Below are 17,752 nucleotides of genomic sequence, written 5' to 3' on the forward strand. Positions count from 1 at the left end.
AAACCTAATGTTGAATTGTAAATCTAAAGCTCTTCACTCTGCACCTCAGAGGGCTGAGGGAAAGATGACCCAAATAATGTATATTCAGAGCATCACTCTCAGTACCAAGCTGTGAATGAATGAGTTCAGGTAATGAGAAGAGGAAAAATTGCTTTAATGCAGTCTGGTCCAGATGCATGCCAGCTTAATCCAGCTGACCTAGCAAGACATACTTTTTGGAATAGTAAAAAAATCCAGAGGATCCCTTAGCTTTTGCAGAAATAAGGAGAAAAATGGGCATTAAACACTTACCAAATTACAACCCTGGGCAGTTATTTACTATTGCAAGTGTGGGAGGGTGTCTCACAGACAGCTATGTATAAAGATAAGAAATGGTCACTTTCTGTAAAAGAGTAGCACTGGCCTGAGGCCCTCCTGACAAGACCCCCCATTGCTGTCTAAACTCAGTTTACACCATGCACACATGCACACAGGGTTGCCATCCAGCCAGAGGTCTGTCTGCAGGAGTGGCTGCCAGCGGACACATGGGCTGGTTTTTGCTCTCAGACCAGCAAAAGCAAGCAACAGAGGACCTGAGTTCTGCCAGGGACGCTACAGGAATAGGGGAAAAAAATTTCTTTGAGCTCTGTGGCCTGCTTTTACACAGTTCTGCAACAAACTTTCTCCCCATCACATTCAATGTACTTCTTTCAAAACTGAGAAACAAAGATGTGTCCTACCAGGACTCAGTTAACACCTGTACACTCCATGGCTTACAGTCCAGGGCTGTACAATGGACAAAATGTCTACTGCAAATCGAGTTACAGCAGTGCATTTGGATACAAGCTTAAAAACACACACTCACTATTTACTCCCCTGGCATTCTGACTTCATCTATGATTCCTAAGGCACTAAATTTAATCAGAGAAAACAAACCACAATCGTTCCTCATATTGTGTTCAAAATAATTTCATTAATTCTCACATCAGAAACAGCATGTATCTTCTTTTTCAAGTTGGTTTTTCCTATCTCTCCCTGATTTGAGTGGAGGTAAGAGCTTTGGGCAAATAATTTAGGATTAAAAATTCAAGATCTGTCTCAATTAAGTCAGTCCATAGGTATCTCACAGAAGCACTGCCATTTACCTGTAGTGCAGGTAGCCCAGCCACAGACTCTTTCAGAAATTGTTTAAGATCCTCAGATATTTGTCATTCCGCTGTAATCCACCTGTGCCCCACCAGGGGTTTCATATCTCAAATACTTCAGCTGTACCTATTTTATCTATGACAAAGGTTCAAGGCCAGTTTATCCAGGGAGCTGTGCTTTTGTTCAATACCTACTTTGACAGTTCACTTTTCATGAGCATGTGATCTGTACAATACAACTGAACAGTAAAAAGGTATTGCCCTAGGAGCTGTGAGTTTAGCCAGCTGTAAGTATGACAGAGTAAAAATGTGCCCTCTTGTTACTCCTGACCAAAACAATAAAAAAACTTCAGCATCTTCTGATGCCTTTCCCTACCTGTCTTAGAAGTTTAAGACAATTAGTTTCAAGTTTTTCTTAGGTTCATTCCAGTTCTTGCTGGACTTTTTTTTCTAGCAACAGTTTGACCCAGTGCCCCCAATTTTTCTCCCAGCTTCTCAGAATCTCAATCAGAAGTGTTCTCACATATTGTCCATTACAATCAATCAGACACAAACTGTGTCCACTGTTTGCCTATAGCTTTGTTGTTAAATCCACTGAATCATAGATCTCCTGCTGCTGAGAAATCTGACAAGTTATCTTCCAGTGCCTGGAATCTGTGAAATGTAAGAATAATAATATCAACAATAATAATAAAAACAACAAATTAATCCTGATTAATTACTTTTTCTCCAGCTTCAGTTTTCTTTGAGCTGACCTCCTTCAGAAAACTTCAGCATATCCTGAAATGCCATTTCTGGAGTCACTGCCCCTCTCAAGGCACTCCTGTAGCTGATTTGTCCACACCACTGAGGCAGGTGTCCAGGTGTGCAGACAAGGTGAGCACTAAGGGCTGGATCTACCTCAAGGAGCCAGAAGCAGCAGCTGTCCACAGCAGTTCTGCCTGACTTAATTTGAGCCCCCAATCAAACACATATTACTAAATTGCCTCTGTTGGCAGAGAGGTAAATTGCAAAGTTTTTATTCATTTGAAGTGATTTCAGGGCTCCTTGGGAAGATGTCTAATTATTGATATTCTACCTAATATGAGAAGAGCAAATTTCCATTGAGGCAGGCTGCGGGAAAATTTGTCCTTTCCTTATCTGTCCTTGTCAGAGATGTCAATTCGCATGTTTGTATTGTGACTCTCCTCTTTATTTACTTTAGGCTTTCCATGATTAAGAAAGCACAAATAATCTCTGACTAAAGAAAAAGAAAATGAAAAATAAGAAACAAAAAAATACAATTCTGAATCAAACTATTATAAGAAAAAGCTAGGAAACTGATGTTCATTTGAACAGTAAGCACCTGAACAGCAGAATGCATTTGAGTTAGCTGAGCTGCAGAATTAACAAACCAGGGTTCCTGCAGTTCCATTCTCAAAGAAACTCCAGTGGAAGCTTTTCCCACGTTTGTGACACTCCTAATCTTTATTCCTGCTTCTTCCCCATGTCTGTTCACTCCCTGGAGTCTAATTAGGGTTGAGCTTAGTCTGAGACTTTCCATCTCCTCATTGCCTGGCAAGTAGCGGGAAGTTAATACCCCCAACTTCTTTGTGAAACCTGATCAATAGATTATTATGGAAGAAAGGCCAAACAGCCACGAAAATTCTTACTCACCAAGAGCCTGACCATACTACCTTTTCCCCCTTTGAAATGCTAGGGGGAAAGAAAAAAAAAAAAAAAGAAAAAAAAAAAAAAAAAGAAAAAAAGGAGCTGCTGTGTTTGTTTTGAGCATTTTGAGTGTGAACTGGGAGTGAATGAGGCTGGCACTCAGGTGCAGCATCTTGAAAAAGCAAGGAAAAACTCTCAGGCTCTCCTATGGTCTGCAAGTAAGAAAGGAGGGTATTGGGTGGAAGGGGATGCATGCCTGTTCAGCTGGGTAAGGGATACAATTAACTTCTAGTCTTTGTCTATATTTTTAATTGTTCATTAGGCAGCTCATCTGTGTATACTTGCAATGGGAAAACCAATCCCAAGTATGTCACAGGCAGACGTGCGTGCTGTGCAGCCGTAACTCCTCATGGAACTCTCCATGATTTCAGACATGATTTCAGCAGCTGAGCGGGGGAGGGAGGAGGGTATATTGATCAACCATGGAGGCAAATATCTTGAAATAGATCCTTTTATGCTTTCCATAGCTGTAGATGAGTTGTTTAGATTACAAAAACACAGTAAGAGCAAACAGTGCAAATGCACCTTCGAATGTGCCTCGGCAATTCAGAAATGGCTGCTGTCTTCCCACACCCAGAAACGCAGTGGGATGAGTGTGCTGAGGAGCAACAGTGCAGAATTCTGTAGCTGCCCACACCTCCTGAACGTGTGCATCTCCCCCAGAGCACACCTGAAAAGCTAATGCTGTGCCAGAATACACCCACGATAAGCAGCTGCTGGGCGAGCTTGTCTCTGCTCCTCCCCTGCCACCTCCTCGCCCTGAACGGCAGCGCACGTGTTACTCCGCCTGCCTTCCACTCCAGCAGCTACTTTATAAATTCTTCACTGTGCATCAGCCTATTGGTTTATTTACTAGAAGTCAAGAATACATTTACAACATCCCTCTCTATGAAGCATTCTTTAAGAGAGCTTCCATACTAATTAAGTTAAATGCGATAATGACACCCTGTTGATGGAGCTGAAGCTAATGATAATGATGCCATACATTTAGTTGCAAGCACCTACTCAGTTAAATGAATGGGTCTATTGTTTCAACAGCACTAAGTCCCACAGCCTGGGAGACCACAGGAGAGAAAACAAAATACGTCACAATGCAATTGCTTTGCAGGGCAATAAATAGGTTTGAAATGCACTATTTTGGCTTCGATGAGCATGTGCCCAATCAATCATGCTGTCCTGGTATACAGAGATATGTACTAGTGGAAATATGGTGATTTCTAAAACTGGAATAATGAAAAATTGATGCCTTTTTAATCAAATGAACACACATTTGCTCTGTCCAGAATATATTTATTTGAACTACAATAGGCACTTGGAAAAAGTGTTTCTTACAAGAATGTTTGAAAATCGATAATACTACCCAACCTTTGCCGATCAGATATCAGACCTTTCTTCAAACTGTAAATGTGCACTTACTACTGAGTACAAAACAATCTGAGTGATATTTCAAATCTTCATTGATTTTACACCCCAAGACTTCCCTGCCTTTTTCTCCAAACACTCTCCCACCAATACAGTAATGTTTTGCTGTAGTGTACCCAGATTTGCCTTTCTGAAAGCATCTTCACATCAGGTTTAAAATAGGAGGTCTTTTTCATTTGTTGGGATTTTTTCTTAAAAATTACAATGTGTCTATACTAATGTTGATCTGAACAAATGATAGGGTTGCTCTTTATACTTGCAACAGTCAGATGTGTCTCATAACAGCTTTTTTCTTTGCTCTTTCTTCCATGATCAAGGAAATATTAAACGCATTCATCTTCTCAAAAATAATTTTCTCGAGCATAGGAGCTCACGGTTACGCATACCATTGTCCTCAGAAGGCAGCTGGGAACTGTGGTAACTACCCCACAGCTGCACACCTCTCTTCCTCCTTTTCAGAAAGTCCCTTTCTGTAAGATGAAGACCACACCATCCCCTGCAAGCTGCTGCTGAGTGGCTGCCTTGAGATTACCTTTCTCAAAACATCACTGCCTGAGGAAACTTTCTCACCCATTTCTGTGGTGGGTGAAGCCCCAGGCTGAACAAGGGCATGCCTCATCCTCCAGCAGTGCTGCTCCCTCACACATCACCAGCTGGGGCTGCACTCTCACCCAGGCCCAGCATCCCAAACGCCTCTGAGGAGGGAGAGCAGCTCACCCCAGGAGCTGGGCAGATCCAGTCTTCCCTGCCCACTGTGGCCACACCTGCTATCTCAAAGCAGACCGTGCAAACAAGTGATCTCAGCTAATTGCACTGAGTAATAATAATTCCAATATATCCAATGGCACAATTTGGTCTGGAGGACAGATCAGCTACTTGTGTTTCAGCCACAGGCTCTGCCACATTATTCTTTCTGTCTGCTTCCTATTCCTCTCTGGCTAAAAGCATGTTTTTGAGGGTAGCCTGCTCTACTGATCACACATTTGATTTTAAGACTGACTAAATATCTTGCAAGGAATTCACGGACCAACTCATTGCTGCTCACATTTATGTGCAATTAATTTCTGGCCCTAAGATAAGCTATCACTTTTCATACATTGCTGTAAACTCTCATGCACATCCTTAGCATGACACCCACAAATACTTTCATTAAAATTACCACAATTCAGCTGCATAAATTTAGAGCATATCCATAGGTGACTGCAACAGTTTGGCCTGTTTATGCTGACATTTCATGTCTATTGAACCCCTATGACTTGGCATATTTAGAAAACATCTGCTGTAGTTAACAGAGTCCATACTCCTATTTTTCCCATCTTTTGTTTTTATGTTCACCCTCAAAGACCTGACAGCATCAAGTGTAAATGGCAGCAGTATGCTGTGTGTATGGAGAGCCTAATAGATTCCATCTCAGACTGATATAGATGGGAAACTGAACTAATACATTTTTAAACCCATAAGATCTGCAGATGTCATCTATAGCCTTGTAAATTACAAACTTTTACTGTTTTATTTTTACAGTTGATGATTGTAAAATATAAAATTTTGCATTATCACGGTGTAATAGCACAAGCTTTAGAAACATGGCGCTACCGAAGGGAGCATATATTAAAAGACAGAGTATTCAAGGGAGCTTTATAATGCAATTTTAAGCTGTACAGCTGACTGTATAATAAAACTGTAAAGCCAGATATGAAACAATGTTTGCTAACAACAGAAAAGTGAAAACTTTATTAAATTTCTGGGGCTTCAGAAACCAGCGAGGAAAAAACAGATGCAAAGAGGACATTTAATTAAGGATAAAGACTGTTTGAGTCATGCTGGGGCATCTGGTCACCCTACATTAAACTGAACGTGACAGTGAATAATAAAGTATGTAAGAATGACATTAAAATAACAGAAAGGCAGCTTTGCAAGCTGGTATGAGTAAGGCAGTCTTGAGTTAAAGTCCCTGATCCTTGCTTTAAATCACCCTCCTGTGGATGAACCACATTGCAGCCACACTCAGTGACACTATTTCTAAGGCCAAGACAAGACTGGAGACACAAAGCACCAGAAAAGACCTCCAAACTTTGCAGAGGCCAAATGGGGCTGCACTGCCTTGTAGAGCTGTTTGAGCCCAGCACCCTTCCCAGTAGCTTCTCCTGCTCCTGGCTTTCCAGCATGACAAGTGTGGCACACGCTGCCCTTGAGGCCCTGAGCTACCCAATGCAAGATCCAAAACCTCCTGTCTGATCACAGCCCAGGGCATGTGATGGGAGACAGCAGGAACTGTGATTTTAAGAGTTACTCTCTTCATGGTGCTCCCCAGTACTTCAATGCAGAGATTTTGTTCCTACCACCACCTTCCAGTAACAAGTCCTAAAAGAGGGAGAGGGAGGGAGAGGGAGGGGGGGGAGAGGGAGGGAGGGAGGGAGGGAGGATCACAGGATGCACAAAGAGCAGAAAACATCAACAAACACAACTTTTTGCATTTGAATCCAGTGCTGAATCTTGTTACAAAGATTTTTTGATCCCAGAGATTAATGCCCACCAAATTCATGCCAGGTCAAAGTCTAGAAGATACTACGTTCCTTAGAATTCTGTGGAAACAAGAGATCCACAACTCACATCTCCCAATGGGCACGCTGAGGTGGAGAGTCCACAGAGAAAAATGCTGCAGTCACCCAAATTCTGCAAGCAGCTTCAGCCACAGTTTGTGCCTTATTGAGCACATCTGCACAGCCCCAGTTTTTATCTCAAATGGACATCTCCCCATCTGAACATCTCTCCCCACAGTATTCTCCTGAGCAGAATTCATGGTGTCCAAAAGGGGTGACCTTGTATTGCTGCTTTAGGATAAAATTCAATTAAAAAGTCTGTCAGCCACGAGAGGCCCATAGAGAGCCAGGCTTCGTTAATTCCCATGCTCTCAGCACTGTACTGTGCTAAACCAGAAATGGTTTTATTCTTCCAATTTCTTTGGTGCATATGCTAATTTTTGCTCTCCATTAAAAATTTCACAAGTCAGGGTTAGTCCCCCTCCCTCCAGCTCATCAAAAGAGGACCCTCCTGAAATGCGACGATCTTTTTCCAAATCTACTGAAAAATGTGTTGCAAATTATTTTGAGACACAGGGGAGCCCTACAGCTTTGTGGTTTGCACATGTTAAGGCTACAGCATCATCTTTTCCAGAGCAAAATTGGGGATGAGAGCCAAAGTTATTCCAGAGATGCCATTCATGCCAAGCCACCATCCCCACCCCCCCTCCTGAGTGGATTCTATTTTTGCCCAGAATCAAGTGCAAGATCAAAATACCATTTTGTTGCTGGGCCAGGGAGGAATTACCCCTCTTACTTAACACCACCTTCTTGGAATAATTAGAATCAAAGAAGAAAAACAAAAAGCAAGGAAAAATAAGCAAGTGTTGATCTGTGCAACCCTAAATCTGGTATTGGCTCACTTTCTTAGTAATACCTGTGGGAATTTGCTTTCTGTTTTCAGAGTGTGGTTTGATCATACTTTCTCTGCAACAATGTTCAGTTTCTTACATTTGGACTTGTCTCCAACATCGAGAGCAGTATGTGCAAAATTTGGTACCTTGTGACCTTCTAGACAAACATTACCTCACATGCACACGTGGGCCTTTCACAACAGCTCCTTCCTCTACCTCTCCCCCCATCACTAATCTGTTCTGGAAGACTGGTTCTCCAACTTTTTTTTCCTTTTTTAAATATGCCAAGCACATGAAAGATGAATAAAAAAACAGCAGAATTGAGTAAAGAGACAGAGGCAGCAGCATGAAGTGTTCTGAAGAGATAGGGGATCAAAAAAGGTTTCATTCCCAGATGCCTTAAAGGTCTATTCATATATACAATAGGCTTATCATATCTGGAATTACTTTGCACGGGAGCTCAGCGTGTGTGCTCTTTTATCAGGTGCGTTCCAAAAGTGTGTGCCCTCAGGAAGGACAGCCTGGAACAGGCAGGAGAGCTGGGCACCCAGAGTTGGCTGCTGCTGCTGGGAGCAGAAAGTCCTGCCCTCCTGGCAGCCAGTTCTCAGACACTCAGCTGTGAGGTTTTGAAATCAAGCACACTGATGAAATACATACACACACACACACACATATATATATATATATATGCATTTTTGTCGCTAGTCAGACACAAAAAAAACTACACTCACCTGTCAGGTTGTGAAACAAGAAATAAGAAGTTTGTTTTTGGGATTTAGACTTATATAGTTTTTGGAGTTTGATCAAGGATTGAGGGATGAGGTTAACACCTCTTTGACCCCACTGGTCAACTTAGAAGTCTATCGATTTGTCCTTCCCCCTGGAAAGGAATGTATTATTTACAAAACATCAGTCTTTTTTTATATCACAATGCATGAGAAAGCTCCAGTAGAAAATGCAAAACATCAGAAGGGTGAAAAATCAGAGCGACATATTTTTATATATCTGTATCTATGGAATTAGGTATCCCTGGGGCCATGGGATGGTCATGATAGGCATCTGCATCCCAGTGCCCTGAACCCTGTGTTATCACTACCCCGACCAGGGTATTTTCCTTTTCCTCATGGGAGCTCTCTCTAGTCAAGGATCCTCCAGCAGGGACAGAAAAGGGGAGAAGGGGAGATAGAGCTCATGGAAATGCAGCTATTGTCCTGTACAGGGAGAGTTTTTTCCTCCCTCCTCTCTGCTAGCAGTGGTACTTCAGCTGATGTTGAAATAGCTCAATAAAAGTTGTCTCAAAGCATCTTTACCAAGGTTCCCTTTAAATGAGAAGGTGAAATGGGAAATTTAAAAAAAAAAAAAAAAAAGGTACATGTATGGTTTCAAATATCTGCTCTCTTTCCTTGAAAGCATCTCTCTTATTTTCTGGCCATCCCATCCTCTTAGGGCGCCTTCTTTTGAGAAAAGCCATGCCTCATGAGATGCTGCATCCCAGGCAGCCATAAATACATTATATTTTCAAGGAAGTGTCAGTGGGTTTAGAAAGGTCTGGCTCATGATATTTTGGCATCTCTCTTTGACAATATTGCCCAAAATCACAATGCTGATGTCAATATTTCAGAAGTATTCATGAGAGCAATAAAAGCAAGAAACAATATATATGTTTTGTCTTCAAAAATGGGAAAAGCTACAGAATATTGGAGTTTAAACAAGTATTGCAGACACCAAAACCTATGCTAAGACAAGACTTTTAAAAAAGTTTGGTAAAAGGAAAGGCCAGCATTAACATCACTTAGCATTAACACTTCCTCCACATAACCCCCAAACAGCATTTAAATATCAAGGGGAAAACTACTTTTAACTGGACTGGAAGATGCAAATGCTGTTACATTGGAAGCAACGCCACCACCCCTCTCTTTTCACCCTATGTATCTGGACTTTTTTATTTTAGCCTGGAAAGATGGAATGTTAGATTTGAAGTGGCTGCTTTAATCTCTGCTCTTCTGCAGCCCTAGTCTCTTCCCAACTCCTCTCTGCCAGTTTGACTCCTCTGGCTTTGGTGTGGCTGCATCAGAGCACCTGGGGGGGTTCGGTTTGGTTGTCAGTCCTCCAGAGTCGACACACAGTCCTCAGCGGCGTCGGCTCTGCAGGACTGATGGGAATAAAAAGTAGGGAAGAACTTATTTTTGTGACTGAAGTCAGCAGATATGACTTTGCCCAGAGGTAGTAGATGTGTTGAGTAAGAGCATTTTTAAATGGTGACTTCTCAAAGTGAAATTTTAGTGTAAGTTATACAGCACACCAGTTTTGTGATCTCTCAGCCCTGAGACTGTCCCTGTAATATTAATTGTATACTTTCCAAAGTGCTACCCTAAACACTTTTGCTAGCACTGAGAAAAGTAGTAAGAAATGGCCGGTACCTTCCAATAAATATAAATTTCCTCTTACTTCTGAGGTAATCTAATCCATACAGATGCATTTCAAGGTCTGTCAAAGTTATTCAGGCTCATTCCACAGCAGCCAAACACCCTCTGCCCTAGAGTTTTGCCAAGATATACTACAGAAAAAAATCCAAAGGTAGGTGAATTGGTAATGTGAGCTATTTCTGGATAAAACTGTGATATTTATTAGGCAAATAAACCAACAAATGAAAAACACAAAGAAGATGCCAAACACAAAAATGACACTCTTGTCACTGTGAGAAACATTGAGAATTGCTCAACCTGAATAAAGCACAAGATTTAATAAACTGTTCTTGCAGACCTGGTTATAAGTAAGTTTGAGCAGCAATAGGTTTTACTGCTATTTGGGCTTGGAACCAAAAGCACTGATGAAGCTCAATGGCCAACATTATTCAGGGGAGAGCTAAATAAAAGTCATTGTAGCAAGACTCCACGGCATACAAATATCCAAGCATGAATAGCATGATGCCAGCTCACGCTGGTCCTTTTCTCTGCCTGTATCAACAGTGTGGGTGTCAGCAGATGCTACCCCAAATACACCATTAATTTTGCAACCCAGGAAACCCAACCACACAGCAAGGGACTTAGAAATTTGAACAACCTGATCCTAATGCACAAGCAGGCCCCCTGTGGTGTGCCGAGAATAGTGCTTAATCTTTTCCTGTAAGGATGCTATCCTTCAGCTCTTAACTTCTAACCTCAGGGGTCTGTGAGGCTCAGTAACGCAATGAAAAGCCTTGCATATAAAATTTGAACATCACTGCCCCTAACATACACTCCTCTCCTGAGTTCAGTACTTCCATGCCTTCGAGAACAGCTCCCTACCCCTCACCAGATCTCCCCAGCAGCTGCAGCAGCAGAGCAGCAGCAGCCCTGCCCTATCCCCCAGCTGGGAGGCTGCCCTGGGGCTCTTACCCTCTGCCCCTGCCCCATCCCTTCACCCCCAGTGCAGGGGCAGGCTCCCCCAGGGCTGCCTGGGAGGGCAGGAGAGCAGCCCCATCTGTCACAGTCCAACATCAGACAGAAACTAAGGCCCACACAGCTGCTCACTCAATCCCCCCCCTAAATGGCATAGGGGAGAGAATCAAAACAGTAAAAGCAAGAAAACCCAGGGGTTAAGATAAAATTTCACAGTGTGGACATCCTGGGAGGTGCCAGGATGAAGGATGCTTCTGCTGGGGACATTCCAGCTCCCCAGTGCCCTTTAACACAGGGCAGTGAGAGCTACCAAGGGAAAAACTGCTCCACAGAGGATCAGAACACTGCCAGAGGTTAGGGACTTGCACAAATAGGTCAGTGAGTGCACGTGTGGTCCCAAGGAGCTGCCCTCACCACAGCCAGCTCTCCAAGACCACAAACAGGCAGGAACAGGGCCCATTACTCCCCATGCATTCACCACCTTTGTCTAACAGAGCAGTGCAGAGCACTGCAGAGACTCCTATTTAGGTCTATGATAAATAATTTGATAAAGAGGCCCTATCTTTACTCAAGTGGCTTTCAAACTATATGGCTGGCCTGGGTGAGTCCCAGGTATGGAGAAACCACCCCAGCCTGTGCAGGAAGTTCAAAACAAGAAGAAGAAAAAAGTAAGTCTAACAAACACTTAGATGGAATTTTAAATCCTGGTCATCCTTTATCACTTTGGACTGGAGACGAGGATTATAAGTAAATTTTATTTTCTTGTAATAAAACATTCCTCTTTACAACAAGAACATCAAGCTGACATTTGAAATACACCATTTGACTGGAATTACCCCGAGAGTGAATACTGCAAAGTGACTGCATCACTGCAAATGGCTGACAGTAATTATTAATAGGACTGCTCTTCCTTTGATAGACATGCATTACAGGTGGCTGAATAATGGAAACATTTGTGAACGATTGTTTGGTGGCAGAAAGAAAACCTTCAGCCAAAATTTTAATGCTTAAACACAATGCAAATAACCAGCTCCAAAGCCCAGCTCTTGCAAAAGCAGGTTTGTTTTCATGACACCTGCTGAGCTCTGCAGGAGAGCACCCAGCAGTGGTGTTTAGAGGGTCAAGAGTGGATGAGGCAAAGGCAGTTAGACTCCCAAATCACCCTCCCTAAGTCACATGAGTTAGTGGGGAATTATTTTCACTTGGATTCAAGCAGAAGCATCTATTGCTAGAGCAATACACAAAGGTTGAATGGAGTCCTGACCTAGCAGGGAGCTCTGCAACCATATAAGTATCCCATATAATGTTGGAACCCACAGTATATCTGCTGATGAAAAGAGGAGGGAGAAGTCTCTTTAGCTCTTCCAGTAAATCTGAATCAGTGTTATGTCTGTAATAGCAAAGGGATTCACAGACTAAATCAGAGAGGATCTCTAAATCCAGGAACTGAATAAAAATGTCAGCATAAAACACAGCAATGGCCACATTTCCATTCCAAAAATCAGAAAACCAGATTTTGGCTTGCCAAGGGAAGCAAAGGGATTACCCTTTTTTACAAAGGGTTTATGAGAAGACCCCAGGAGGGCAGGAGGAAAAATCATGCTTCATTAAAAGAAATGCTAAGAAAATAATACAATGACAATAGAACACACAAACCTAAGACCCATTATCCTTAACCAAACAGGGACATCCACATGTAGCCCTTGCTGGGCTCAAAGAGCAATACCTCACATGCAAGTGTTTCTCCTGTCAGTGCTCACACATTTCATTTAATCTCAGGCACTTGATGCTGCTCTTCATCCCAGGCATGTTGCAGCTGAGCCCATTCCATGGCACTCATGACGCCAGTCTGGGTACTGCCCTTCCTGGTCTGACCTCACATCTACCTCAATGCTGTGGACTCACCAAAGCTCTTGGTCAACCTATGACTCTCTGAGTTTGGGTAGCATGGGATGCAGCTCTGGCTGGTGATGCACTGCCTCTGTCTCACTGACCCTCGCTGGACAGCACTGCCCTTGCTGCTCCCTGGCAGGAAGGGAGTAACTCCACCTTCCTCCTTACCACCTGTCCATAAAAAGCATCTGTCTGGAAGCTCCAACATCTCCAGGTCTGGTGATCAGGGCTCTCACACAAATGCTCACTGAGGGCACCTCTGGGAAAGCGCAGTCTCTTTGGTATGTCCCTAAAGCTCTTCACTGTGACTTTTCTGCCTTGATAGAGCCATTACTGCCTCCAGCCTGATCCATGGCAGCAAGATGCCTGGAACAATTTCATCAAGCCATGCTGTTTTCCCTCTCCACTCATGATTGCCTTCTGCTTTCTTTTCTCCCTGTTTTTAAGTTACACAATTTTCAGGTAAACTTTTATGAAACATATGAGATCAAACTAAATAAACTGATTTTAAAATAGTTTAGTTTGAATTAGTAAAACACTGAAAATAATAGTCACTTACAGCATTCATAAAATCAAAGAAACATTTGTGTTGGAAGGGACCTGAAAATCATGTAGTTCCAACCCCACTGCTGTGGGCAGGGACACCTTCCACTAGATCAGGGTGCTCAAAGCAATTTCTACTGACTGGTCTTTGCAGTATCCTTTAAAGAAATGCATATTTGAAATGAAGGATCAAATGTTTATGTAACCTCATTTTTAGAAAATAAATGTCATCAGTTTTTAGTAAAAAAAGCCTCCAAGCATTTCTACTTAATGTTTTAAAGAGGGGGAGATGAGTAAATGCAGTTGGCTGTCTGTAGGAACAAATAATCAAGGAGCCTGAACTGTAAATTGTCCAAAACCAGAATATGTCCTTCAGCTGGGCTTGCAATTAATGCCAGCTAAGTTTGCCACTTTTCTCTCACATTAAGATTTTGGCATTTCAGATCAATATTGGCTTTATGATCTTAAAAAGTGCTATCTGACATTGACTGATAGGGCAAGAGTTATTCCAGGGTTTTGCTAGTCCACTTACATGAGAAAGAAGGAAAGATTACAAACCTGGAATAACATGAGTCCCTCCAGTTCAGCTGTGTGAAGCCCACACAGGGACCTGCCTACTGAGGACTTTAAAGTCATGTCATCATCTGGGGAGCAACTCCAGGACTGCGCTCACTTCCACGGCTTCAGGTGGAAAACAGCAGCTGTCCCCAGCATGTGTGAGCAGTTGGATTGAGGAAAACACTCATCACAAACAAACAACCTCAGCCAACTCTTCAACTCCAACTTCAACTCAGTGTCAATTGAGGGAGAGAAGCAGCAGGTGCTACCTTCAGCATCAGCATCTGCCTGAAAGGACATGGAGACAGCAACCAGCAGGAAGCCTCTAGGAAGGAGTACAGTGCTGGCAGGGAGAATTTGAGGAGCACATTGGGAGGTCAGTACCTAAAACTGAAGTCACTGTAGATCTCACTGGATGGCACTGCCAGAAAATCTCAAGCACAGACTGAATGAAGTCAGGGTCAGCAAAAGTGTCAAGTGCTGAAATCCCCAGGGTTTCAGGCCAGCTCCTCACAAGCCTACACACAAAGGGGGAAAAAGAGTTGTTGCACCTCTCTGTTGTTGCTAAAGAGTGATGAAAATGTCGAAATGCACAGATAAGGGCACTTCCAAAGCCTGCTGTAGGATCCCTGAATGTTGCCATGCCAAATGCCAAATCTTTCATTACAGCAAAATTTCCAGCTGCCTCACTTGAAAATGAATTGTTTCTTGTCACTAAGGCAAAGCTGTCATATGCCAAAGTAAAAAAAAAAAAAAAAAGGCCAAATAAAATTTGTTGCCTCTCATTAGATCCAAGGTTGGCAGAAGAAGTAAACCACCACACAAAATGACATTTATTCAGAAGAGCAATTGAGTACAGAGTCATTTGTCACTTTTAATAATACTACAGTTGTAAAATGATGATAACCAAAATCAAGTTACCCTAATGGTAATAAAATATTTGTAAACTAAACTTGTTCATTTTGACTATAAAAAAGACATTGAAATAATTCAACTGCAGAGAATAAAATTGAAATGGGTCTGTAATTACATAGATTTTCAGCATCTTCTTTATGAAAATAACTAACTGCCAATGACTCCGACATTTCTGGCACCTTATTCTGCAAAACAAAAGATTAGAAATATGCACCAGATGTACAGAAAAGGGGCCTGCAGCAACATTTCAGAAGTGATGCATACATTTCTTCCCATTTCTCCTTCTTATTAGTAGCATGCCAAGTGTCATATCTCATTAACCAAGTGAGCCTGTATGCCAGAGAAACTTCACTGAGTGAAGAGAAGGGATAGAGCACTATTAATGAAGTCACTGAATCTCCAAATCCTCCTCATCACCATCAAGGAAAACACTGGAGGATTTTTGGTGATTTTGATAAACAAGCATGTTGTCAAAATGCATATTGTTGTGACCTGACATGGCTTTTTTATCCTAGATGACCTGCCTCCACAGGTTTGATGAATTCAAGGTAATAATTGCAAGAAATTCAGCACTTTTCTCTAACCCCTCAGGTTTCTTTAAATTCTGTTTTGATCTAATTTCTAATGATTTCCCTGGAACATTTCACACTAAACAAGTTCGAGGGCTGTCAGCTGTAAAACATGCCAGTCCCGAAGGAAAGAGGGCAGGGAATTGCAGAGCCCCGTAGTATCCTGGGTGTATCCTAGGCTACATTCCAGGATCGCTTGTGCTGCTGTTTAAGATTTTAGTTTATTTCAGATTAGAGCCATATGAGTTTCTTAATTACATCTAGATTTTAGGAAAGTTGTTTTTTTTTTTTTTTTTTAAATCTCAGAGCAGTGCCAGTGCATCTCACATCACAATTTTGAACATGCCTTCCACTCAGGTTGGATCTTAACTGTGCCAAAATCAATGACTGGTACTTCACCTCAGACCCACCACATCTGATAAACAAGAGTAGATTTTGAAACTGGATGACCTGACTGATTGCACGGGAAATTTTTCAGGTTTTGAAATGGCTTTGGCTGCAGGGACTTGTTTGTCCTGTGTCAGAAACTTGCAGAGAAAACCTGGACCTTAGGGAAAATGGCAAGAAACCAAAAACTGAAGCCAATGAATAAAGGCATGCCAAAATTCTTGCCAGCAAGGTTTTTATAGCTGCATTTAAAACCATTCCCCACTGTTTGTTTGGGTTTATAGTTTGGGGTTTTTTAATTAAAAAGGCTGCAATCAGCACTGTGCAATGCTCCTGCCGTTGAGAAGTGAACCCATAATAGCAGCTTCTGAGGACTTGAGAAGTCCATGTCTGCAAGTCCACCATATTATTTGAATAAAAAACTATAAAACCAAGCTATCAGTAATTGTGTCAGTTAAAACCATATTAGTAACCTGAATAGCTAATGTTTATATTGAAGTAGCCAGGGTGCTTAGCAGAAAAGAATAATCGTCCACAGGTTCCTTTCCTGCACCAGAATGAGATTTCAAAAAGCAAGTATTTTATCTCCTATGTTGTTATTTATGGAATTACATGAGTTTTCCTTCAATACTATTTCTATATGCACGTTTTTGGTAAGTATATATATGTATATGAATATATATGTTTGTGTATAAAGTTTATCACAGACTTAAAAGGGTGAGTCATGTGCTTTGAACACAAATGAGCTCGAGTATCCTAGGACAGGTTTCCTGTGTGGATCTTAACAGCACACAGGGTGCTCTTGTGCTGCAGTCAGAGACATCATTTCAGTACACATAGGCAAGCTGGAATCAGTTTTAATCCAGTGAAGCTGCATGGAAATAGGCACCAATGAAGCCACAGTCTCAGCTGGGCTGTGCACAGTTGGGCCACACTGCTGGGCTTTGCTGCCAGCAGTGCTGGACCAAGAATTCTGGAGCTGGGTCATGGAGCTCTTCCTCTGGTGCTCTGAGTCCAAGGACACTTACCAGGCAGGAAGGGGCCTGTTTGAAAATTAAGAGGTCTGAGCTTTCCACTCAAACCCAGGTGGCATCACAGACACAAAAAATTTCCTCTCACTGGTGAACTCTCTGGAGAAAGCCCCTTAAATGGTCTGTGGTCTGTACCCGTACTCAGTGACACATTGTACCTCCACCTCCCTCCTGTAAAGGGAACCTGTGCCAACACAGCCCTCCCTTTCCCCTCTCTCTGAAGTAGACCATGCCACTCATGCAGAGACTGACTTGTGCAAGCCCAGTGGGGCTTATTAGCCAGTGCCTTATTGCCATGCTTATGAGGACCAGATCCAGCCCTGGAAACTGCATGCCCACTCTCCAAAGGCATGGAAGGGATCTCCGAAAAACCTTGCCTGATTGGAGCTGCTCTAGGGAAAGCTGAAAGCTCACCCAAGTGTCTATTGGCTAAGTGCTGAACTTAGAACAGGAAATTATTTGGGAGCAAAGTGCAGTGGTATCACCTCTAGCTTCCTTTGGAGCCAGCTCCTGCCCAGCTAGGCTTATTACTTCTGGTTCCAGCCCTCTGCAATGCTTCAGAGGACTTTGGGAAATCTCTGCTGTGCCTCAGTAAAACATGAACAGAGCCAGCTGGGTGCAGCTGTGGCCAGCTTAGATGTCTTTCATCCTAAGGGTAGACAGGCCCATTGAAGAAGAATTTAGATGCTCCGCTGGCACACAGCCCTCAAAAACACAGCTCTCTGCAGGTGCAAACACCCCACCAACATCTGCCTGCTGCGGGAGGCAGGACAGAGTAACCAAGCAT

This window comes from Chamaea fasciata, unplaced genomic scaffold, assembly GCF_029207755.1.
Source record: "Chamaea fasciata isolate MVZ Bird 193981 ecotype frontalis unplaced genomic scaffold, bChaFas1.0.hap1 SCAF_2, whole genome shotgun sequence".
Classification (NCBI taxonomy): Eukaryota; Metazoa; Chordata; class Aves; order Passeriformes; family Sylviidae; genus Chamaea; species Chamaea fasciata.